This window comes from Dendropsophus ebraccatus, chromosome 2 (assembly GCF_027789765.1).
Source record: "Dendropsophus ebraccatus isolate aDenEbr1 chromosome 2, aDenEbr1.pat, whole genome shotgun sequence".
Taxonomy (NCBI): domain Eukaryota; kingdom Metazoa; phylum Chordata; class Amphibia; order Anura; family Hylidae; genus Dendropsophus; species Dendropsophus ebraccatus.
Window position 1 is genome coordinate 91,233,873 of NC_091455.1, and position 20,842 is coordinate 91,254,714.

The window sequence follows — 20,842 nt, forward strand, 5'->3', positions numbered from 1 at the left end:
GTTTTGGCTATTATTTATAATATGTTTATGTTGGATATGTTGTTATGTCTGTTTTTAAATAATTTTTTTTATCCGTATGACCTACAATACATCAAGATAGTTGGTGTCCAGCCAAATTTATAAAAAAACAAACAAACAGGGAGGACAGGGGGTGGTGGAAGCATAATAAAGAAGTGATACTTACCTGTCCCTGTGCCCCTTCAGGAGCCAGTTTCACGTTACACCATGTTGCACTTTACACCATGTTTGATAAATCTCCCCCTAAATCCCTATATATTTACACTCTATCAGTACGAACACTGCTTTTAGAGCACAGTGGTGATCAGTAACCTAAACAACAAATTGTCAGCAATGGTAGGGTGGGTATATCTGGACAAAAAGGCATGGGCACACTAATAGAAGTCTATGGAAACCCAATTTTTTGCGGCCGTTGTGTACATGACGTCCGCAAAAAATACGGATCCGTAATTATAGCTGTCGTCATTTTGACAGATAAACCTGAAGCTACTTGCAGACTGTGTGACAAAACTTAAATCTGGAAGTTTTAACCTTAGCATGTAGTTTGGTGGTTGAGGTGTACTTTTTGACCCAAGTGGGATTGTTTTTGGGCCAAAACCAAAGGCTTGGTCATGGTGCATGATGGCAACAAAAGAATTGCAAGATTCACAACGAATGGGAAGTGCCAATAATGGTCCTGTGTAAAAGGGTCTTAATACACTGTTCCAACTTTAAGCTCTTCAGATGCTGCAGGACTACAACTCCCCACATGCCCAAACAGTCTTTGGTATTAAAATACTGGAGTTTTTTTCAGTATCTAAAGAGCCACATGTTCGGGAACACTCATCTAATATGTACAATATGCGACAGAGATGGAAAAAGAAGTCTGTCAGTCACAAAAGGTATTTTTGCCCTCTCTGCTGTCAGCTATATTATTTTAACAGGATTAGCCCAACTCGGAGAGGCGTTCCAAATTACATGAAAATAAGATGACATGCACTTTAGACGATGTTCTCGCCATTTATAAAACAAAAAAAATTTGTTTAAAAAGTCGCTGTATTTTTTTTTGTACACCATACAGCCACAGGTGTGTGCATCTGCATGTCCAGGGCTGCTTTCAGTGTGGTCCTGGGCAAAATTTAAAAGACTGGCCCCAAGTCTTCAGATATTGTACTACAACTACAATATATACAGTATACAGGGCACACAGCATGTGATATGATGAGAGTATACGGGACCCAATGCAGGTGATATAATGGTAGTACACAGGGCACACAGTGTGTGCTACAAGGACCATATACAGGGCACACAGCAGGTGCTATGATGAGAGTACACAGTTTATGGGGCACACAGCAGGTGGTATGATAGCAGTATACGGGCAAATAGCATCTGATATTATAGCAGTATACAGGCCACACAGCATGTGAAATAATGGCAGTATACGAGACACACATCAGGTGGTATGATACGAGTGTATGGGCAAATAGCATCTGATGATATGGCAGTATACAGGCCATACAGCAGGTGATATAATCGCAGTATACGGGACACACATCAGGTGGTATGATGGCAGTATTCAGTATACGGAGCACATGGCATGTGATATTATGGCAATATACGGGGCACAAAGCATGTGATATGATCGCAGTATATACAGTAGGGCACACAGCAAGTGATGGTGGTATGATGACGTATACAGGGTTCACAGCAGGTGATATGGTAGTATACAGGGCACACAGTGGGTTATATGATATCAGTATACAGGGCACACAGTGGGTTATATGATATCAGTATACAAGGCACACAACATGTGACATGATGGCAGTATATGGGGCACACTGCAGCTGATTTTATGGATGTATATAGGGCCCATCTCAGGTGATATGATGGCAATATACAGGGCACACATGATTTGATATTATGGTAGTATAGAGCACACACTGCAGGTGATATGAGGGCAGTATACAGGGCACACTGCAGGTGATATGGCAGTATACGGTGCACAATGGAGGTGATATGATGGCAGCATACAATCTATGTGCAGTAACCCACAAGGTGTTGGCTGGGGGCTAGGTGTTAGGTGTACCGACTAGGCACTTGTCACAGTAGCCAGGAGTGGTATACCACTAGTCTTGGAAGGTAGGGCAGGTGTAGGTGTTAGGACGGAGTAACCACAGAGTCCAGTTCTTAAACAAGTGAACAGTTTATTGTAGACTTCAGTGCAATACAAGGAGAAGATATAGTGCTTGGCAATAAGGTACAATAAATATGTGGTGTCCTGTTGCACAGCTGTAGTGAACACAGGGTTACTGTTTTTCTGTATTGTGTGATCTTGTGGCCCAATGGAGATACTTCTTTCTCTTCTACCTATGCTTCTTTCTCTGCACACTTTCTTTTTCACAACTCACAGGGACTCTTGCACACGCTTGTAGAAAGTTGTCACTTGGTGGAAGGAAGTGTAACGTCAGTTTCCCTCTGTTTCTGGGAAGGACGACACAGAGTAGGCATCCCTGCTCAAGTAAGCCAGGGCCCCTGTCCGGGACAGTCTAGTGTGAAGTGAGCAACCAAACACTTTCAGTTCTTATAGGCTAACTATCTACACCATACAGTGTTAGACCCCAAAAGTCGAAGATCATCCCAGCCCACACCGAAAACCTCTCTAAACAGTGCAGGGTGGTATCCTAAGACAGAGGAACTGACCCAGATAGAGCAAAAGTCTCGCAGCGCGGGTGACGCCGGATAATTTCGGACACTTAGCCACTCCCAGGTAACCAAGGCTGGGGCTTTTGTCACCCTGGTAGGACTGGTACCCCGACACTGCAGGGCAGAAAGTGGTCAGCAACAGTGTAGTCGAAACACAGGCACAAGTATCTCTCAAGTATTTTTCTTTCCAAAGTTCCAGCAGAGCACATTACTACCCTGGGTTGGGACCCTCACAACAGACTCCTCTCCTCTTTTCTCCACTGCTCAATGCTAAGCTACACCAGTACCGCTATATTTACCTCTATTCTGCATTAGCACTTGAAGTATCTCCCAGCACAGATCCAGTGAAACTCAATCTACACCAAAGGAAGTTATTCACTGCCCAGATACCCAAAACTAGAAACCCAGAGGAAAATCTCATTCCTGCCACTATATAAGCAACTCTGCTTTTGTAGGTCTGCAAATCCTTTGTGAAAGCACATCAAATGATACAGCCTTTTCCTTCATAGCAGAGGAACCTGATTCCCTTACAAGACAAATTTCATTTGAGGTTTATCAGAATGAATACTTTACATGGTAACATTTTATCTTTATTTTTATTAGCTTTAAATTATGTCTCATCCTTCTAAATTTAATGAAACAAAACAGAACATGATTCTTTCAGATGAAGACCAGAAGAAATGGGAGACAAGAGACATTGGGTTTCATGAAAATAATTTACACCCGTATCTGACGCTGATTGTTCAGAACAGTGTGTTATAACTTTATGCAGCTATAAATGTTATAGTTACACTGCATGGGAGTCCTGGGCACTTCCTGATCAGTATGGTACTTAGAGACTTTGCAACAGCTTGGAACCTTTTTTGCACTCAGTGTCACTGTCGTAAAATTTTTTTTTTTAGAAATCAATAGTCCAGGCGATTTTAAGAGACTTTGTAATTGGGTTTATTAGGCAAATATGCCATTATCTGCATTCAAAAAGCCTTTTCCCATGTCCCCCCCCCCCTCATCCACTGCAAAATATCAGGAAATTGTGACTTGTTGCATCAGACAAAACCTGTCTGTTCTATAGAGAGGGAAGGAGGAAGGAGGGAGTTAGCCGGCAGCAGGGAGCAGAGAACAAAGGATTACACAAACATGGAGCTGGGTGATAGGGTATTCAGAGGTCAGAGGGGTCAGTGCTGACTGTCAGAGGAGATAGCCAGGTGATTACCTCTTAACTCTTTGTTGTCCTGTTTTGGTGTCTTATTTCCCTCTCTCCATATGAGAACAATGAAGACGGGGGGAGAGCTTCAAACTGCTTTTTCATGATAAAAATTCATTTTTCGGCTAATAAACCCAATTACAAAGTTTCTTAAAATCGCCTGGACTATTGATTTCTGCAAAAAAAAATAAATAAATTTACGACAGTAACACTTTAAGAAATCAAGTTTCTTATAGTGAAGTTGAAGTGGAGGTGTAAGCCGCCATAGGTGTCATGGATCCACTTCTAGTGAATGTCTTAGCAGTATTATTATTGTATACATTACATGGTTAACCTGGTAACTTTATTATTTTTTTTTAAACACAGGTTACAAGCAGAATTTAAAAATGAAATGCAAGATGGTAGGACAAACTGAACATCTTTTTCCCTCTCTGTGGCAAAGCGGTAGATATAAGTGGTAAATTCAGATGGTGTCAAGGTCTTAAAAAAGCATGTACAATGAAACCATGGATTACCAGTAACTTGGTTTAAGAGCTTTTGCAAGACAAGCTAACAATTTTTAAAAAATTGTAATTCATTTTTTGTCCCTATCGCTATATTGCACTGGGTAGAAAGCCCTCTCATTCACTGCTACCTGATCAACTCTGCTGGTGATTGGATGCCTTCTGGCTCTTCTCCAGTGCCGGACCACATCACTGCTGCTTTCCTCTGATCCCTAAATTAACCCCTTTACAGCTACTCCACGCTGCTGGCACCAGCACCAGCAGGTTTTCAGCCACTTAGGGAGTTCTTTACAGATGCAGTGTTCTTTATTGATACAGAAGACCTTACCTTCCTTATTTTGGGTCTGTGGAATGAATCGACTACGTTTCAATTATTTTTTGCGGGGAAAATATGCTTTGATGTGGATTACAAGCACGTTCCCTAAGCAAATTATGCTCATAATCAAAGGTTCCACTGTACTTAAATCAAGCAATAGTCTGAATCCTTTTAATAAGTAGTATCTTTTGACCCTGGCTTATCCTAGGCTGGCAGACATGGTCCATAACATTGTTGGGGTGGACGTCCGTGAAATAGGACTCAAAGATTTTTTGCTGAACATGATATTCCTTACACTGAAGAAGCTGTAGCTGGGATTCCTGAAGCTAAAGTATTTAAGGTTAGTTCAACTAAACTGCACTTGCATATTAATCTCAATGTAAGTGGTAATAGGTGGTACAGGGCCGCTGATGGATAACATTGGCATACTACCAGGGCCGTTTTAATACACTGGTGGACCCAGTGCACAGACCTCAAGAGTGGGCCCCCTCTCCTTATAAGGCTTAACTGAATTATATTTATCAGGTATTATCACTGGTGCATTATACTCAGTGCATCAGGTTTTATGACAAGTTATAAAAAGGGAGTATGATCGGGGAGCATTCCTATGTCCGGTACAATACCCCTAAATCTTTATGAATAATGGAGAGTGAAGCTAGTGGGGGCACGTACAGACCTAATATCACCACTGGAACAGTTTCTGGCTATAACAGGTTCCCACTATAGGGAGTATGGGTGTGTAAGCTCTTGTGTCCCCCCAGTCCTCCTCCTAGTCTGTAGGAGGAGGACTGGGGACATAGGAGCTTACAGACTAGGAGGACTGGGGGACACAGGAGCTTACAGACTAGGAGGAGGACTGGGGACATAGGAGCTTACAGACTAGGAGGACTGGGGGACACAGGAGCTTACAGACTAGGAGGAGGACTGGGGGACACAGGAGCTTACAGACTAGGAGGAGGACTGGGGGGACACAGGAGCTTACAGACTAGGAGGACTGGGGGGACACAGGAGCTTACAGACTAGGAGGAGGACTGGGGGGACACAGGAGCTTACAGACTAGGAGGACTGGGGGACACAGGAGCTTACAGACTAGGAGGACTGGGGGGACACAGGAGCTTACAGACTAGGAGGAGGACTGAGGGGACACAGGAGCTTACAGACTAGGAGGACTGGGGGGAAACAGGAGCTTACAGACTAGGAGGAGGACTGGGGGGACACAGGAGCTTACAGACTAGGAGGAGGACTGGGGGGACACAGGAGCTTACAGACTAGGAGGACTGGGGGGGGACACAGGAGCTTACAGACTAGGAGGACTGGGGGGACACAGGAGCTTACAGACTAGGAGGAGGACTGGGGGACATAGGAGCTTACAGACTAGGAGGACTGGGGGGGACATAGGAGCTTACAGACTAGGAGGAGGACTGGGGGGACAAAGGAGCTTACAGACTAGGAGGAGGACTGGGGGACACAGGAGCTTACAGCCTAGGAGGACTGGGGGACACAGGAGCTTACAGACTAGGAGGACTGGGGGACACAGGAGTTTACAGCCTAGGAGGACTGAGGGGACACAGGAGCTTACAGACTAGGAGGACTGGGGGACATAGGAGCTTACAGACTAGGAGGAGGACTGGGGGGACACAGGAGCTTACAGACTAGGAGGAGGACTGGGGGGACACAGGAGTTTACAGACTAGGAGGACTGGGGGGACACAGGAGCTTACAGACTAGGAGGAGGACTGAGGGGACACAGGAGCTTACAGACTAGGAGGAGGACTGGGGGGACACAGGAGCTTACAGACTAGGAGGAGGACTGAGGGGACACAGGAGCTTACATACTAGGAGGAGGACTGGGGGGACACAGGAGCTTACAGACTAAGAGGAGGACTGGGGGGACACAGGAGCTTACAGACTAGGAGGAGGACTGGGGGGACACAGCAGCTTACAGCCTAGGAGGACTGGGGGACACAGGAGCTTACAGACTAGGAGGACTGGGGGACACAGGAGTTTACAGCCTAGGAGGACTGAGGGGACACAGGAGCTTACAGACTAGGAGGACTGGGGGACATAGGAGCTTACAGACTAGGAGGAGGACTGGGGGGACACAGGAGCTTACAGACTAGGAGGAGGACTGGGGGGACACAGGAGTTTACAGACTAGGAGGACTGGGGGGACACAGGAGCTTACAGACTAGGAGGAGGACTGAGGGGACACAGGAGCTTACAGACTAGGAGGAGGACTGGGGGGACACAGGATCTTACAGACTAGGAGGAGGACTGAGGGGACACAGGAGCTTACATACTAGGAGGAGGACTGGGGGGACACAGGAGCTTACAGACTAAGAGGAGGACTGGGGGGACACAGGAGCTTACAGACTAGGAGGAGGACTGGGGGGACACAGGAGCTTACAGCCTAGGAGGACTGGGGGACACAGGAGCTTACAGACTAGGAGGACTGGGGGACACAGGAGTTTACAGCCTAGGAGGACTGAGGGGACACAGGAGCTTACAGACTAGGAGGAGGACTGGGGGGACACAGGAGTTTACAGAATAGGAGGAGGACTGGGGGACACAGGAGCTTACAGACTAGGAGGAGGACTGAGGGGACACAGGAGTTTACAGAATAGGAGGAGGACTGGGGGACACAGGAGCTTACAGACTAGGAGGAGGACTGAGGGGACACAGGAGCTTACAGACTAGGAGGAGGACTGGGGGGACACAGGAGTTTACAGACTAGGAGGAGGACTGGGGGGACACAGGAGCTTACAGACTAGGAGGAGTGGGGGGACACAGGAGCTTACAGACTAGGAGGACTGGGGGGACACAGGAGCTTACAGCCTAGGAGGACTGAGGGGACACAGGAGTTTACAGACTAGGAGGAGCACTGGGGGGGACACAGGAGTTTACAGACTAGGAGGAGGACTGGGGGACACAGGAGCTTACAGACTAGGAGGACTGGGGGGACACAGGAGTTTACAGACTAGGGGGACTGGGGGAACGCAGGAGCTTACAGACTAGGAGGAGGACTGGGGGGACACAGGAGCTTACAGACTAGGAGGACTGAGGGGACACAGGAGCTTACAGACTAGGGGGACTGGGGGAACGCAGGAGCTTACAGACTAGGAGGACTGGGGGGACACAGGAGTTTACAGACTAGGAGGAGGACTGGGGGGACACAGGAGCTTACAGACTAGGAGGAGTGGGGGGGACACAGGAGCTTACAGACTAGGAGGACTGGGGGGACACAGGAGCTTACAGCCTAGGAGGACTGAGGGGACACAGGAGTTTACAGACTAGGAGGACTGGTGACACAGGAGCTTACCGACTAGGAGGAATGGGGGGACATAGGAGCTTACAGACTAGGAGGAGGAATGGGGGGACACAGGAGCTTACAGACTAGGAGGAGGACTGGGGGACACAGTAGCTTACAGACTAGGAGGAGGACTGGGGGGACACAGGAGCTTACAGACTAGGAGGAGGACTGGGGGGGACACAGGAGCTTACAGACTAGGAGGAATGGGGGACATAGGAGCTTACAGACTAGGAGGACTGGGGGACACAGGAGCTTACAGACTAGGAGGACTGGGGGGACACAGGAGCTTACAGACTAGAAGGACTGGGGGACACAGGAGCTTACAGACTAGGAGGAGGACTGGGGGGGCACAGGAGCTTACAGAATAGGAGGAGGACTGGGGGACACAGGAGCTTACAGACTAGGAGGACTGGGGGGCACAGGAGCTTACAGACTAGGAGGAGGACTGGGGGACACAGTAGCTTACAGACTAGGAGGAGGACTGGGGGGACACAGGAGCTTACAGACTAGGAGGAGGACTGGGGGGGACACAGGAGCTTACAGACTAGGAGGAGGACTGGGGGGGACACAGGAGCTTACAGACTAGGAGGACTGGGGGGGGGGACACATGAGCTTACAGACTAGGAGGAGGACTGGGGGACATAGGAGCTTACAGACTAGGAGGACTGGGGGACACAGGAGCTTACAGACTAGGAGGACTGGGGGGACACAGGAGCTTACAGACTAGAAGGACTGGGGGACACAGGAGCTTACAGACTAGGAGGAGGACTGGGGGGGCACAGGAGCTTACAGAATAGGAGGAGGACTGGGGGACACAGGAGCTTACAGACTAGGAGGACTGGGGGGCACAGGAGCTTACAGACTAGGAGGAGGAATGGGGGACAGGAGCTTACAGACTAGGAGGAGGACTGGGGGGACACAGGAGCTTACAGACTAGGAGGAGGACTGGGGGGACACAGGAGCTTACCGACTAGGAGGAATGGGGGGACATAGGAGCTTACAGACTAGGAGGAGGAATGGGGGGACACAGGAGCTTACAGACTAGGAGGAGGACTGGGGGACACAGTAGCTTACAGACTAGGAGGAGGACTGGGGGGACACAGGAGCTTACAGACTAGGAGGAGGACTGGGGGGGACACAGGAGCTTACAGACTAGGAGGACTGGGGGACACAGGAGCTTACAGACTAGGAGGACTGGGGGGACACAGGAGCTTACAGACTAGAAGGACTGGGGGACACAGGAGCTTACAGACTAGGAGGAGGACTGGGGGGGCACAGGAGCTTACAGAATAGGAGGAGGACTGGGGGACACAGGAGCTTACAGACTAGGAGGACTGGGGGGCACAGGAGCTTACAGACTAGGAGGAGGACTGGGGGACACAGTAGCTTACAGACTAGGAGGAGGACTGGGGGGACACAGGAGCTTACAGACTAGGAGGAGGACTGGGGGGGACACAGGAGCTTACAGACTAGGAGGAGGACTGGGGGGGACACAGGAGCTTACAGACTAGGAGGACTGGGGGGGGGGGGACACATGAGCTTACAGACTAGGAGGAGGACTGGGGGACATAGGAGCTTACAGACTAGGAGGACTGGGGGACACAGGAGCTTACAGACTAGGAGGACTGGGGGGACACAGGAGCTTACAGACTAGAAGGACTGGGGGACACAGGAGCTTACAGACTAGGAGGAGGACTGGGGGGGCACAGGAGCTTACAGAATAGGAGGAGGACTGGGGGACACAGGAGCTTACAGACTAGGAGGACTGGGGGGCACAGGAGCTTACAGACTAGGAGGAGGAATGGGCGACAGGAGCTTACAGACTAGGAGGAGGACTGGGGGGACACAGGAGCTTACAGACTAGGAGGAGGACTGGGGGGACACAGGAGCTTACAGACTAGGAGGACTGGGGGGGCACAGGAGCTTACAGACTAGGAGAAGGACTGGGGGACACAAGAGATTACAGACTAGGAGGACTGGGGGACACAGGAGCTTACAGACTGGGAGGAATGGGGGACACAGGAGCTTACAGACTAGGAGGACTGGGGGACACAGGAGTTTACAGACTAGGAGGAGGACTGGGGGGACACAGGAGCTTACAGACTAGGAGGACTGAGGGGACACAGGAGCTTACAGACTAGGAGGACTGAGGGGACACAGGAGCTTACAGACTAGGAGGAGGACTGGGGGGACACAGGAGCTTACAGACTAGGAGGACGACTGGGGGGACACAGGAGCTTACAGACTAGGAGAACTGAGGGGACACAGGAGCTTACAGACTATGCGGAGGACTTCGGGGACAAAGGAGCTTACAGACTAGGAGGAGGACTGGGGGGGGACAGGAGCTTACAGACTAGGAGGACTGGGGGGGATATAGGAGTTTACAGACTAGGAGGAGGACTGGGGGACACAAGAGATTCCAGACTAGGAGGACTGAGGGTACACAGGAGCTTACAGACTAGGAGGAGGACTGGGGGACACAGGAGCTTACAGACTAGGAGGACTGAGGGGACACAGGAGCTTACAGACTAGGAGGAGGACTGGGGGGACACAGGAGCTTACAGACTAGGAGGACTGAGGGGACACAGGAGCTTACAGACTAGGAGGAGGACTGGGGGGACACAGGAGCTTACAGACTAGGAGGACTGAGGGGACACAGGAGCTTACAGACTAGGAGGAGGACTGGGGGGACAAAGGAGCTTACAGACTAGGAGGAGGACTGGGGGACACAGGAGCTTACAGACTAGGAGGAGGACTGGGGGGACGCAGGAGCTTACAGACTAGGAGGAGGACTGGGGGGACACAGGAGCTTACAGACTAGGAGGACTGGGGGGACACAGGAGCTTACAGACTAGGAGGAGGACTGGGGGACACAGGAGCTTACAGACTAGGAGGACTGAGGGGACACAGGAGCTTACAGACTAGGAGGAGGACTGGGGGGACAAAGGAGCTTACAGACTAGGAGGAGGACTGGGGGGACAAAGGAGCTTACAGACTAGGAGGACTGGGGGGACACAGGAGTTTACAGACTAGGAGGACTGGGGGGATGCAGGAGCTTACAGACTAGGAGGAGGACTGGGGGGACACAGGAGCTTACAGCCTAGGAGGAGGACTGAGGGGACACAGGAGCTTACAGACTAGGAGAAGGACTGGGGGGACACAGGAGCTTACAGACTAGGAGGAGGACTGGGGGGGACACAGGAGCTTACAGACTAGGAGGACTGAGGGGACATAGGAGCATACAGACTAGGAGGACTGAGGGGACATAGGAGCTTACAGACTAGGAGGAGGACTGGGGGGACGCAGGAGCTTACAGACTAGGAGGAGGACTGGGGGGACACAGGAGCTTAAAGACTAGGAGGACTGGGGGGAAACAGGAGCTTACAGACTAGGAGGACTGAGGGGACACAGGAGCTTACAGACTAGGAGGAGGACTGGGGGGACACAGGAGCTTACAGACTAGGAGGACTGGGGGGGACACAAGAGCTTACAGACTAGGAGGACTGGGGGGACACAGGAGCTTACAGACTAGGAGGAGGACTGGGGGGACACAGGAGCTTACAGACTAGGAGGACTGGGGGACATAGGAGCTTACAGACTAGGAGAAGGACTGGGGGGACACAGGAGCTTACAGACTAGGAGGAGGACTGGGGGGGCACAGGAGCTTACAGAATAGGAGGAGGACTGGGGGACACAGGAGCTTACAGACTAGGAGGACTGGGGGGCACAGGACCTTACAGACTAGGAGGAGGACTGGGGGACACAGTAGCTTACAGACTAGGAGGAGGACTGGGGGGACACAGGAGCTTACAGACTAGGAGGAGGACTGGGGGGGACACAGGAGCTTACAGACTAGGAGGAGGACTGGGGGGGACACAGGAGCTTACAGACTAGGAGGACTGGGGGGGGGACACATGATCTTACAGACTAGGAGGAGGACTGGGGGACATAGGAGCTTACAGACTAGGAGGACTGGGGGACACAGGAGCTTACAGACTAGGAGGACTGGGGGGACACAGGAGCTTACAGACTAGGAGGAGGACTGGGGGACACAGGAGCTTACAGACTAGGAGGAGGACTGGGGGGGCACAGGAGCTTACAGAATAGGAGGAGGACTGGGGGACACAGGAGCTTACAGACTAGGAGGACTGGGGGGCACAGGAGCTTACAGACTAGGAGGAGGAATGGGGGACAGGAGCTTACAGACTAGGAGGAGGACTGGGGGGACACAGGAGCTTACAGACTAGGAGGAGGACTGGGGGGACACAGGAGCTTACAGACTAGGAGGACTGGGGGGGCACAGGAGCTTACAGACTAGGAGAAGGACTGGGGGACACAAGAGATTACAGACTAGGAGGACTGGGGGACACAGGAGCTTACAGACTGGGAGGAATGGGGGACACAGGAGCTTACAGACTAGGAGGACTGGGGGACACAGGAGTTTACAGACTAGGAGGAGGACTGGGGGGACACAGGAGCTTACAGACTAGGAGGACTGAGGGGACACAGGAGCTTACAGACTAGGAGGACTGAGGGGACACAGGAGCTTACAGACTAGGAGGAGGACTGGGGGACACAGGAGCTTACAGACTAGGAGAACTGAGGGGACACAGGAGCTTACAGACTAGGAGGAGGACTGGGGGGACAAAGGAGCTTACAGACTAGGAGGAGGACTGGGGGGACACAGGAGCTTACAGACTAGGAGGACTGGGGGGGGATATAGGAGTTTACAGACTAGGAGGAGGACTGGGGGAAACAAGAGATTCCAGACTAGGAGGACTGGGGGACACAGGAGCTTACAGACTAGGAGGACTGAGGTTACACAGGAGCTTACAGACTAGGAGGAGGACTGGGGGACACAGGAGCTTACAGACTAGGAGGACTGAGGGGACACAGGAGCTTACAGACTAGGAGGAGGACTGGGGGACACAGGAGCTTACAGACTAGGAGGACTGAGGGGACACAGGAGCTTACAGACTAGGAGGAGGACTGGGGGGACACAGGAGCTTACAGACTAGGAGGACTGAGGGGACACAGGAGCTTACAGACTAGGAGGAGGACTGGGGGGACAAAGGAGCTTACAGACTAGGAGGAGGACTGGGGGACACAGGAGCTTACAGACTAGGAGGAGGACTGGGGGGACGCAGGAGCTTACAGACTAGGAGGAGGACTGGGGGGACACAGGAGCTTACAGACTAGGAGGACTGGGGGGACACAGGAGCTTACAGACTAGGAGGAGGAGTGGGGGACACAGGAGCTTACAGACTAGGAGGACTGAGGGGACACAGGAGCTTACAGACTAGGAGGAGGACTGGGGGGACAAAGGAGCTTACAGACTAGGAGGAGGACTGGGGGGACAAAGGAGTTTACAGACTAGGAGGACTGGGGGGACACAGGAGTTTACAGACTAGGAGGACTGGGGGGATGCAGGAGCTTACAGACTAGGAGGAGGACTGGGGGGACACAGGAGCTTACAGCCTAGGAGGAGGACTGAGGGGACACAGGAGCTTACAGACTAGGAGGAGGACTGGGGGGGACACAGGAGCTTACAGACTAGGAGGACTGAGGGGACACAGGAGTTTACAGACTAGGAGGACTGAGGGGACACAGGAGCTTACAGACTAGGAGGACTGGGGGGACACAGGAGCTTACAGACTAGGAGGACTGAGGGGACACAGGAGCTTACAGACTAGGAGAAGGACTGGGGGGACACAGGAGCTTACAGACTAGGAGGAGGACTGGGGGGGACACAGGAGCTTACAGACTAGGAGGACTGAGGGGACATAGGAGCATACAGACTAGGAGGACTGAGGGGACACAGGAGCTTACAGACTAGGAGGAGGACTGGGGGGACGCAGGAGCTTACAGACTAGGAGGAGGACTGGGGGGACACAGGAGCTTAAAGACTAGGAGGACTGGGGGGAAACAGGAGCTTACAGACTAGGAGGACTGAGGGGACACAGGAGTTTACAGACTAGGAGGACTGAGGGGACACAGGAGCTTACAGACTAGGAGGAGGACTGGGGGGACAGGAGTTTACAGACTAGGAGGACTGGGGGGACACAGGAGCTTACAGACTAGGATGACTGGGGGGACATAAAAGCTTACAGACTAGGAGGACTGGGGGGGACACAAGAGCTTACAGACTAGGAGGACTGGGGGGACACAGGAGCTTACAGACTAGGAGGAGGACTGGGGGGACACAGGAGCTTACAGACTAGGAGGACTGGGGGACATAGGAGCTTACAGACTAGGAGAAGGACTGGGGGACACAGGAGCTTACAGACTAGGAGGACTGAGGGGACACAGGAGCTTACAGACTAGGAGGAGGACTGGGGGGACACAGGAGCTTACAGACTAGGAGGACTGAGGGGACACAGGAGCTTACAGACTAGGAGGAGGACTGGGGGGACACAGGAGCTTACAGACTAGGAGGACTGAGGGGACACAGGAGCTTACAGACTAGGAGGAGGACTGGGGGGACACAGGAGCTTACAGACTAGGAGGACTGAGGGGACACAGGAGCTTACAGACTAGGAGGAGGACTGGGGGGGCACAGGAGCTTACAGACTAGGAGGAGGACTGGGGGACACAGGAGCTTACAGACTAGGAGGAGGACTGGGGGACACAGGAGCTTACAGACTAGGAGGAGGACTGGGGGGACGCAGGAGCTTACAGACTAGGAGGAGGACTGGGGGGACACAGGAGCTTACAGACTAGGAGGACTGGGGGGACACAGGAGCTTACAGACTAGGAGGAGGAGTGGGGGACACAGGAGCTTACAGACTAGGAGGACTGAGGGGACACAGGAGTTTACAGACTAGGAGGAGGACTGGGGGGACAAAGGAGCTTACAGACTAGGAGGAGGACTGGGGGGACAAAGGAGTTTACAGACTAGGAGGACTGGGGGGACACAGGAGTTTACAGACTAGGAGGACTGGGGGGATGCAGGAGCTTACAGACTAGGAGGAGGACTGGGGGGACACAGGAGCTTACAGCCTAGGAGGAGGACTGAGGGGACACAGGAGCTTACAGACTAGGAGGAGGACTGGGGGGGACACAGGAGCTTACAGACTAGGAGGACTGAGGGGACACAGGAGTTTACAGACTAGGAGGACTGAGGGGACACAGGAGCTTACAGACTAGGAGGACTGGGGGGACACAGGAGCTTACAGACTAGGAGGACTGAGGGGACACAGGAGCTTACAGACTAGGAGAAGGACTGGGGGGACACAGGAGCTTACAGACTAGGAGGAGGACTGGGGGGGACACAGGAGCTTACAGACTAGGAGGACTGAGGGGACATAGGAGCATACAGACTAGGAGGACTGAGGGGACACAGGAGCTTACAGACTAGGAGGAGGACTGGGGGGACGCAGGAGCTTACAGACTAGGAGGAGGACTGGGGGGACACAGGAGCTTACAGACTAGGAGGACTGAGGGGACACAGGAGCTTACAGACTAGGAGGAGGACTGGGGGACACAGGATCTTACAGACTAGGAGGACTGGGGGGACACAGGAGCTTACAGACTAGGAGGAGGACTGGGGGGACACAGGAGCTTACAGACTAGGAGGACTGGGGGGACACAGGAGCTTACAGACTAGGAGGAGGACTGGGGGGACACAGGAGCTTACAGACTAGGAGGAGGACTGGGGACACAGGATCTTACAGACTAGGAGGACTGGGGGACACAGGAGCTTACAGACTAGGAGGACTGAGGGGACACAGGAGCTTACAGACTAGGAGGAGGACTGGGGGGACACAGAAGCTTACAGACTAGGAGGACTGGGGGGACACAGGAGCTTACAGACTAGGAGGACTGGGGGACACAGGAGCTTACAGACTAGGAGGAGGACTGGGGGGACACAGGAGTTTACAGACTAGGAGGAGGACTGGGGGACACAGGAGCTTACAGACTAGGAGGAGGACTGGGGGACACAGGAGCTTACAGACTAGGAGGAGGACTGGGGGACACAGGAGCTTACAGACTAGGAGGAGGACTGGGGGGGACACAGGAGCTTACAGACTAGGAGGACTGAGGGGACACAGGAGCTTACAGACTAGGAGGACTGGGGGGACGCAGGAACTTACAGACTAGGAGGAGGACTGGGGGGACACAGGAGCTTACAGAGTAGGAGGACTGGGGGGACACAGGAGTTTACAGACTAGGAGGACGACTGGGGGGACACAGGATCTTACAGACTAGGAGGAGGACTGGGGGGACACAGGAGCTTACAGACTAGGGGGACTGGGGGACATAGGAGCTTACAGACTAGGAGGAGCACTGGGGGGACACAGGAGCTTACAGACTAGGAGGACTGGGGGGACACAGGAGCTTACAGACTAGGAGGACTGAGGGGACACAGGAGCTTACAGACTAGGAGGAGGACTGGGGGACACAGGAGCTTACAGACTAGGAGGACTGAGGGGACACAGGAGCTTACAGACTAGGAGGAGGACTGGGCGGACAAAGGAGCTTACAGACTAGGAGGAGGACTGGGGGGACAAAGGAGCTTACAGACTAGGAGGACTGGGGGGACACAGGAGTTTACAGACTAGGAGGACTGGGGGGATGCAGGAGCTTACAGACTAGGAGGAGGACTGGGGGGACACAGGAGCTTACAGCCTAGGAGGAGGACTGAGGGGACACAGGAGCTTACAGACTAGGAGGAGGACTGGGGGGGACACAGGAGCTTACAGACTAGGAGGACTGAGGGGACACAGGAGTTTACAGACTAGGAGGAGGACTGGGGGACACAGGAGCTTACAGACTAGGAGGAGGACTGGGGGGACACAGGAGCTTACAGACTAGGAGGACTGGGGGGACACAGGAGCTTACAGACTAGGAGGAGGACTGGGGGGACACAGGAGTTTACAGACTAGGAGGAATGGGGGGACGTAGGAGCTTACAGACTAGGAGGACTGGGGGGACACAGGACCTTACAGACTAGGAGGAGGACTGGGGGACACAGGATCTTACAGACTAGGAGGAGGACTGGGGGGACATAGGAGCTTACAGACTAGGAGGAGGACTGGGGGACACAGGAGCTTACAGACTAGGAGGACTGGGGGACACAGGAGCTTACAGACTAGGAGGAGGACTGGGGGACACAGGAGCTTACAGACTAGGAGGAGGACTGGGGGGACACAGGAGCTTACAGACTAGGAGGACTGGGGGGGGGGGGACAGGAGCTTACAGACTAGGAGGACTGGGGGACACAGGAGCTTACAGACTAGGAGGAGGACTGGGGGGACACAGGAGTTTACAGACTAGGGGGACTGGGGGAACGCAGGAGCTTACAGACTAGGAGGAGGACTGGGGGGACACAGGAGCTTACAGACTAGGAGGACTGAGGGGACACAGGAGCTTACAGACTAGGGGGACTGGGGGAACGCAGGAGCTTACAGACTAGGAGGACTGGGGGGACACAGGAGTTTACAGACTAGGAGGAGGACTGGGGGGACACAGGAGCTTACAGAATAGGAGGACTGGGGGGACACAGGAGCTTACAGACTAGGAGGACTGGGGGGACACAGGAGCTTACAGACTAGGAGGAGGACTGGGGGGACACAGGAGCTTACAGACTAGGAGGACTGGGGGGACACAGGAGCTTACAGACTAGGAGGAGGACTGGGGGGACACAGGAGCTTACAGACTAGGAGGACTGGGGGGAAACATGAGCTTACAGACTAGGAGGAGGACTGGGGGGACACAGGAGCTTACAGACTAGGAGGACTGGGGGACACAGGAGCTTACAGACTAGGAGGAGGACTGGGGGACATAGCTTACAGACTAGGAGGACTGGGGGACACAGGAGCTTACAGCCTAGGAGGACTGGGGGACACAGGAGCTTACAGCCTAGGAAGACTGACTCAGACCTTCTAGTCTGTAAGATCTTGTGACCCCCCCATCATACTAAGACTAAGATCCTGGGAAAGCTGGGTGGCCTCAGTCATACAATATAAGATGCAGGAAAGCTGGGTGACTTCTGAATGGCAGTAAGTGTTAAAATACCACCTGTGGTCTGTGCCGGGGGTGGGGCTTGAGACCAGGGGCGGGGCTTATTGGGACATACTCCGGACAGGTCCGGTGGGCAAATCCTCTGTCAGTGGGCCCCCAGCTTCAATTCCCCCCCTCCACACACCCCCACCTCGCTACTACTTACATCCATGGTGCAGGTGCTGCTCCCCAGCCTCCACACACTCTGCCTGGGGAGAGGCTGGGTGCTTGTAAAGTCGGCACTGCCTCCTGGGCTCCCCCGCAGACAAGGCCAGCAGAGCATGGAGTGCAGCCTGTAGCTGCTTCCTGTAAGACCCGGTCACTCTGTCTCACAGGAAGCAGCTACAGTCCTCCTCCTTCCCGACCACCACCAGCCCCGCACTGCTACAGATGTCACAGAGCGCCGACACTTGTGTCTTCAGCTCCTTCCCCTTCACTGCTCTACTCAGCCGGGGGGGCAGTGTCACGTGATCTGAACTAGGGGGCCCGGTGCACGTGCACCATATGCACCTAGGTTAAAGCGGCCCTGCATACTACAGTATATCTTGAGGCAGTTTGGATCAGTCTGGATAATTCATTCTGGCCTATACTATTTTTCTCACATTGTTAATAGATTTAAGTTTGTCAGTTGATCCCCAAAATAGTGGGATCTATCGCTGACTTTCACTGGAGATAGGAATTATGGGTGTCTTATGAGTTCAGCAACAGTATTCTTCCAATGGGCAAACTTTAATGTTAAAACCTATCTTTATAATATCCATATTATTTGCTTTAAGAGTTCATCTTTGAATATTTCATTATACTGCTGCAGTATGTATGAGATATCTGAGCAATATTCCATAAGATTATTATTCGTAAAAAATTGAATGAATTTTGGCTATATACATAGAAATGAGTATGTTTAGCATGGGACATGTGAAATTCATATTTATTAATGAATGATTGTAGAAATTCTATATGTTGTTAATAGGTCAGTCATTGGAAAGTTTGATGGAATGTGGGACAGAGGAGCAATGGTAGCTGCAAACCCGAGAGACAGAGAACGGTTAGTTAATATATCTGGTAAAGATTAGTGATGAGCGAGTACTAAAATGCTTGGGTGCTCATTACTCAAGATGAATATCTCCTGATGTTCGAGTGCTCGTTTCGAGTAACGAACCCAATTGAAGTCAATGGGAGACCGGCATTTTTGCAGGAGACTCAAGTTCTGTAGAGGGAAGGTCGTGTAAAAACCTGTCAACCTCAGAAATTTATGGAAACACAACGGAAATGAACAGGAAACAGCAGGGGCAGCATGTATGCATGCCTCTGAGGCTGCCTAATGGCACCATTATGCCTAATTCTGTGCAACAGCCTGGTTAAAACAGAGGTAGGCATATGGACCACCCAAAAACTCAGCCTGACACAGCATGGCAGTGAGAACACAGGGAACCATTAAAACAGAGGTAGCATATCATGAACCAGCCAAAAATTAAGCCTGACACAGCATGGCGATGAGGACAGAGTGAACAAGGTAGAAGCGGTAGCCAGTCAGCCTTCCAAAAATTATACCAGACCTAGCATGGCAGTGAGCACACAGAGAACCATTAACCCCTTAGCGACCCATGACGTATCTGATACGTCATGGTGCCGCTGGTGGTGTTCAGAACGCTCTGAACGGCGCTGATCCCGGCTGACACGTGCAGCCGGGCAGTGCCTCTATTAGCCGGCGCGGGTCCCGTTGCCGCGCCGGCTAATTAAGCCTCTAAGTGCAGCTGTCAAACCTGACAGCTGCACTTAGAGGCTTAGGTAAACACATCCCTGGTGTCTAGTGGGACGGATCTCCCCCCCGCGATGCGATCGCGGGGGGGAGATCCGTTCTTCTGCCCGTGCCGGGCCTCAGCGTCGGAATGACGCTGATCCCGGCTCGGCAATAGATTGCTATGGCCTGCTGCAGGCCATAGCAATCTATGGCCGATCTAATCGATCTTTGCTGTGTATATACACAGCATTGATCTCTATGAGAGATCATTGCTGTCTATATACAAGTCCCCCAGGGGGGCTTCTAGTTACAGTAAAAAAAAAAGTAAAAAAGTGTTTTTATTAATAAAAAATCCCCTCCCCTAATAAAAGTCCAAATCACCCCCTTTTCCCATTTTATAAATATAAATTAATAAATAAATAAATAAACATATTTAGTATCGCCACGCGCGTAATCGCCTGAACTATTAATTAATCACATTCCTGATCTCGCAGGTAAACGGCGTCAGCGCAAAAAAATTCCAAAGTGCAAAATTGCGCATTTTTGGTCGCATCAAATCCAGAAAAAATGTAATAAAAACGATCAAAAAGTCGTATATGCGCAATCAAGGTACCGATAGAAAGAACACATCATGGCGCAAAAACTGACACCTCACACAGCCCCATAGACCAAAGGATAAAAGCGCTATAAGCCTGGGAATGGAGCGATTTTAAGGAACGTATATTTGTTAACAATGGTTTGAATTTTTTACAGGTCATCCGATACACTATAAGTTATACATGTTATATATCATAGTAATCGTAACGACTTGAGGAACATGCATAACAAGTCAGTTTTACCATAGGACGGACGGCGTAAATGCAAAACTCCCCGAAATCAAAACAAATTCTTTTTTTTTCAATTTGACAGCGCAAATGATTTTTTTCCGGTTTCGCAGCATATGTTATGGAAAAATAATGCCTGTCATTGCAAAGTACAATTGGTTTCGCAAAAAATAAGCGCTCATATACGTCTCTAGGTGAAAAAATGCAAGCGCTATGGACTTTTAAACTTAAAATGGAATAAGCA

The 20,842-nt window shown here is 51.7% G+C and overlaps 1 pseudogene; it reads left to right on the top strand.

Moving 5' to 3' along the window:
- The first annotated feature begins 3,288 nt into the window (after positions 1-3,288).
- LOC138784153 (thiopurine S-methyltransferase-like) lies at positions 3,289-19,106 on the top strand (annotated as a pseudogene).
- Positions 19,107-20,842: the final 1,736 nt, after the last annotated feature.